The sequence below is a fragment of the Haematobia irritans genome, chromosome 1 (assembly GCF_050003625.1).
Source record: "Haematobia irritans isolate KBUSLIRL chromosome 1, ASM5000362v1, whole genome shotgun sequence".
Taxonomy (NCBI): Eukaryota; Metazoa; Arthropoda; class Insecta; order Diptera; family Muscidae; genus Haematobia; species Haematobia irritans.
In genome coordinates this window covers 96,269,323-96,275,298 of record NC_134397.1, presented here as the reverse complement: position 1 = coordinate 96,275,298, position 5,976 = coordinate 96,269,323, and the positions used below count along the sequence as shown (strand labels likewise).

The following is a 5,976-nucleotide window of genomic DNA, read 5'->3' as shown; positions in this document are numbered from 1 at the left end:
AGGTGGTCAGTGCCTTGAAACTTGTGAGAAAAGCGTCACTTTTATCCACACAGAAAAAAAAGTGTCTCGTAAATTTAAGAAAATTTTTACAATAATTTATTACAAGAATTTTCCAGAATTTTAGTTCATTTTTCGCATCTTCAACGAAAATTAACTACTCGGAAGGAAATTTTACAAATTCTAAGTAGCAATCGTTTAGTTCATGGCCTACAAAATACGATGGAAATTTCCTTAAAAAATGTCTTAACTGGTAGTTAAAAATTCGTTTGTCATGCTATAAAACTACTTGTGAAATGTAAAGTATTTTGTAAATAATAAGTGCAATTTACTATAAGATTTTTTTGTATGAGAAAATATTTTTTTACGAAAAATGAACTTGAAAGTGGATAGCAATTTCTTACTGGCAATTCCTATAGTTAATAATTGTTGGTAAAAAATTACCCAATGAAATATTTTTAGTTCACATGTAATTAAATTTATAGACATTTTCGTCAAAAATGGTAGATAACATTTCTTGAAAATTTTGCAAATTTTAAGTTAAACGTTTCATTGTTCGTAAACTGGTGTGCCTTTACGAATATTATTCTTAGAGTAAGTTGTCAGCAGATGCGATGAACTAATGCATATTACAGAGATCTTTATCGGCATAGTGGAGTTAGGGATCTATAAATCGAAAATCGATTAATCGATTATTCGAATTTTGGCATGAAAATCTAAAAAAGTCGAAATCGATTATTAAGCTAAAAATAATCGCAAAATCGATTTTAGATTTTTAACTAATTTTTAGTTTTGATCACCAAAAATTTAGTTTAAATTTTGAACTAGAAAAATAAAAATTCTGATTTTATTAAATAAAATATCAAATTGGTGGAAATGAATCCTTTGTGTTTTCAATTTCCTTGAATTTATAGTGTAATTATTTGGGGAAATAAAAATTAATGATTGGCACATGTTAAAAATTTTATGTTGAACATTTTAATTTTTAAACAAATTTAAAAATTAACATGTTTGACTGGAACTAATTTTTTGCTTTTATTAACAACTATTGTTAATAATACTCACAAAAAGACTAATAGATTTCATAAAATCGTATATTTTTTAGAATCATTATTTCTATGAAAATCGATTATGAAAAATCGAATATTCGAATTTTCATTGGTAAAAATAATCGAAAATCGATTTTTGATTAAAAGTCAATAATCGAAATGTCGAAAAATCGATTATTGGTTTGTACTATAGATCCCTAAGTGGAATGTGATTAATGTAAAGATGATGTTACTTGAGTTTTGTTGTGTATACATGAGCGTGGGGTGGTTTTTATTTTTGTTCATTTAGTGGTTTGTGTGTGTGTGTGTGTGTTTGTTATTCGCGGATGGTTTATTTGGCTGGATGAGGTGTTGTTTTCAATAAAGGCACATGTGTTTTTGTTGTTGTAGGAATGTTTGGCTTTGCTTGGTTTTGTTTGGCATGCTTCAGTTGTATAGTTGGCGTTGGCGTGGGCTGTTGCATCTTTGCAACAACAATGCAACAAGGGAGTATAAAGGCATGGAATATTTTGGATTTTTGAGACATATATTGGTGTTTGTTTATTAAACCTTTTAAATGAAAGTTATTAATATTTTATCGGTAGTTTAGAAAAAAGTTATTACGAATATTTAGGAAAATATGTTGAAATTGAAAGTGTATTGAAATTTTTATTATTCTATGTAAAAAATAAATATTCAATTCCAGATGAATTTGAATTTTTGTTATATCTCAGCGTATAGTTTATTCATAATTGGTAAGTATTTTTTTAATATGACTTTCTTTTAAAAAGAATATTTTTTATGTATATTATTATTTGTTAATTAATTAATGTTTTTCTTTGTTGTAAAAACAATATTTAATTTCAGAGCAACTCCAGATGGATTCGAACAAATAAAAAATAGAGAATTGGTAAGTTTTCTTTTAAAAATTGGCTTTATTTTAACTAGAATATTTACGTTTTTGTGACCTTTTTATCATCAAAATTACAGGTTTTTAATGCCTTATCTTAGTATTTCTTTAATCAAATTTTTTTGGAAACCAATGTAATATTTTTAATGTAAAAACAAATATTTAATTTCAGAATAACCCCTTAAACATTTGGACAACTTTTTGGTACTCCTTTGCCTGTAATTTAATAGTGAATTGGTAAGGATTCTTTAGCTTTCTTTTAGCCCTGGACAGTCATCCTTATTTTTTGTACATTAACGTCAGCCTTCGTCATTTTGACTACGGCTCATTTCAAGACGCTAAAATTTTCATCGTGAGCGAAAAAGTGAACCAAACTTGAGTTTATTTTCTTATTCAATTTGGTTTTAAGTAGTTAAAACAAAAATTCATAAAACGGTCGAATTAGTATAACTTAAATTCACCATTTCCCAATAGACTAAAATGTATTTTAAATCGAAAATGAAATTACGTGTCGTCATTTTGACGAATGATGACTGTCTAGGGTTATCAAGAATATTTGGTTTTTAATGCATATTATTTTTTTCATTAGATATTTTGAAAACTTATTTAATAATTTTATTTAATATTTAATGTCAGAGTAACCCAAATAAATTTGGACAACTTTTTATATTTCCCCTCAGCGTACAATTTAATAGAGAATTGGTAAGTTTTATATTAAAACTTTGGCTTTCTTTCAACTAGAATATTTATTTTATTATATCCTTCACATCGATAACAACACAGTTTTATCAGTTTATTTAGAATACTTCATTATTTCTCTAATTGTTTCAGGTACAAATTTTATGAGATACGTTTTCCAAAGAAAAGTTGAATTCTTTACACCATTTGATAAAATGCCCCAAATATGGTAAGTTACAAGCTAAAATGAAGAATTAAAAATTATATTTCATTACATGGTGTTAATTTTTAACAATTTTCATTTTTGTTTCCATTTTTTCCAGCAAGATATGTGAAAAAAACTACCTACGATGAATAAAAAAAGGATAAGTCAAAATGTCCAAACAGCGGGTTCAAATGAACTACTCTCTGTTCCACGTGGTCATAATTTTTATTCACAAAAAACATTGTATTAAGAACTTTCATCATAAGTTTTTATAATAAAGTACTTTTGCTTAAAGAAAGTTTAATTTTAATGTATGAACATTTTCATAATAGTAAAACGGTTTGTTGTTCCTTTAATTATTTAATTTCTCTGTACTGTGGAATGATTGATTTAAAAATTGTTTAGTCGTCGACATTTTAAAGAGACTGTTAACCAATTTTTATTATCGGGTTTCCCACAAAATAAGCAAGTAAACCAAAATAATACTGACATTTTAACTTGGTAGGGGTATATAAATCTTATGGTGTTGTAAAAATGAACTAAACTACAATGTTATAGATGAACTAAAATTTAAGAAAATTATAAACTAGACAAGTTGAAAAAAATCTTAAGGGCTAAATCATGGTCAATATTACTACAGTTTAGTTCATTTTGCAAAGGAAAAGGGTTCACTGTTTTTTCAGTGCAGGTTGAGACTTAATATCAACTATGTAAAAACAAGAACAAATATTACCAAAACTTTAAATTAATTTTTACCACAAATCTGAATTATTTTATTTCTATAAAAATTAATTCAAAATAAAATCACAATTAATGAAATGTACAAAATAGTTTTGTTAACCAGAAAGCTTACCACAAACTAGTCACTTATTACCTAGATCATAATGTGCCCATATATTATCAGCTAACAACTAACTCACTTTGAGTTAACTTTTGGTTAGCCTAAATTACGCAGAGACGAGTGATTACAGACTCGTTACAATGACAACACGTGTTAAAACTGATTAGGATTTTACATGGGAAATGAGTTAGCATTTGAGTCACCTGTGACTCAGTTTTGACAAACCATTTGTTAGCTAAAAGTTAGCTTAGTTTCCCACAGGGATGTTTTACTTTCATTTAAACGCCAGTTTGATTGCACTCAATATTTATCATATTTAGAAACACGAATGTCATATGAGAAATATGTAGATTTTTATAAACGCATAATTTTGGACTTAAGTCTCTCTAACAACAGAGGCAGTTAACAGTTTGTTCTTGAAACATGATTGAGGTGATCATATTCCTTCTCTGAGTGTAACTAACATGACAAGTGTATACACCCAAAAAAAAAAGTTTACTTGGATCCAAAGATTTTGACATTCCTTTAAGGATTTTGGTATTGATTCCGAGCCAAAGATGCGGGTTCTTTAAAATAAGGAATTTTTTTTTGCGACCTATCTATAAAATCAAAATTAGGATACAGATCTCATTTATCGAATATTCATTCTATTTTTTTCTGTATATTAATAAAGATATTCACGTACAAACATATGCCAGTTTAGAAATACAATTTATGACGGATACTTCGAAGTAAAAAATATTGTCTTGATGCCAAAAAAAAAACTTAAACCAAAGATGCTAAATCCTCAAAATAAGTCTTAGCCTTCATTTGAAGGGTTTTATCTTAAATCTATAGATTCAATATTTCAGTTAATTTAAGGACGATTTATTTAAATCAAAAATGTATTTCTTTACTTTAAGGAAAATTTGCCTCAGTTTAAAGACATGCAATTTTATCGAAGGGACGCAAATTTTCAAAATGTTTGTCCTAATTTTAATGAAAAAAAAAACTTTCTTTTAATAAAAATTTCAATATTTTAAAGAAATTTGTCCTTAATAGTGTGTAAATTACGTATCCTAAAATTGAGGTTGCGTAATCTTTAATATCACGTAAATATTTTTTCAGTGTAGCTGAAACGAATGCACTCATATAAGTACAGATTTCCGCAAAAACAGACAAACAGTTCCACAGCAACACGATTTGCTCTCATTTGCTTCTCTTGCTGTGTTAGGTTAGGTCAGGTTGTACACCATCCAAACAAAAATCGCTTCTCTAACATATACTTCCAAACACATTCTGCTTCAAGCATATATATTTTCAGGATTGGTCCAAACAAAATATTGTTTGTATTGTTCAAACATATTATATTTCACCTTAGGCATACACTGGTGGAAAAAACTTTTAAGGAAATTTTCTTTGTGTGTATATATTTTTAAGGCGTCAGGTTAAAGTGTCAGGTTGATAACTTATATTTTTTTACTTGCAGCATACTCTCTTGGTATCTCCTTCTAAACACATATATGTTTATAGGCAATTTCTAAATTAATGTATGGTTGCAACCACACATATTATATTTAAAAAAAGTTATGTTCCAAACATAATAGGTTTTAACATATTAACATATATGTCGCAAACATATTATGCTAGCTTATGAACATTGCAATTAAAAACAAGTATATACGGCCGTAAGTTCGGCCAGGCCGAAGCTTATGTACCCTCCATCATAGATTGCGTAGAAACTTCATCTAAACACTGCCACCCACAATCGAATTATTTAAGTTGCGGTAACGCTTGCCGATGGCAAGGTATCTTAAAACCTCCTAACACCATCTTCCAAATTGAATGTAAGTCCATACGTTGTATATATTTAATCAAAAAAGATCGATCCAATACGTATATAATTCAGTTTGACAAAGTAGACATAAAATTTTGACAAAATTATCTACAGAAATAAAATTTTAACAAAATTTTCTATAGAAATAAAAATTTTGACAAAATTTTCTATAGAAATACAAATTTTGACAAAATTTTCTATAGAAAGAAATTTTTGACAAAAATTTCCACAGAAATAAAATTTTAACAAAATATTCTATAGATATAAACTTTTGACAAAATTTTCTATAGAAATAAAATCTTGGTAGATTATTTTTGGCTCGAGTGGCAACCATGATTATGAACCGAATAAAATTTGAACAAAATTTTCTATAGAAATAAAATTTTGACAAAATTTTCTATAGAAATAAAATGTTGACAATGATGAAAATTTTATTATGAGCCGAATAAAATTTTAACAAAATTTTCTCTAGAAATAAAATTTTGACAAAATTTTCTATAG

The 5,976-nt window shown here is 27.2% G+C and overlaps 1 long non-coding RNA gene across 1 annotated transcript; it reads left to right on the top strand.

Moving 5' to 3' along the window:
* Nucleotides 1–2,135: 2,135 nt before the first annotated feature.
* On the top strand, nt 2,136–3,122 carry LOC142240279 (uncharacterized). The gene is made up of 4 exons (XR_012723216.1): nt 2,136–2,172; nt 2,572–2,637; nt 2,767–2,842; nt 2,937–3,122. It is a non-coding gene; the product is annotated as an uncharacterized LOC142240279 (long non-coding RNA).
* The last annotated feature ends 2,854 nt before the right edge of the window (nt 3,123–5,976 follow it).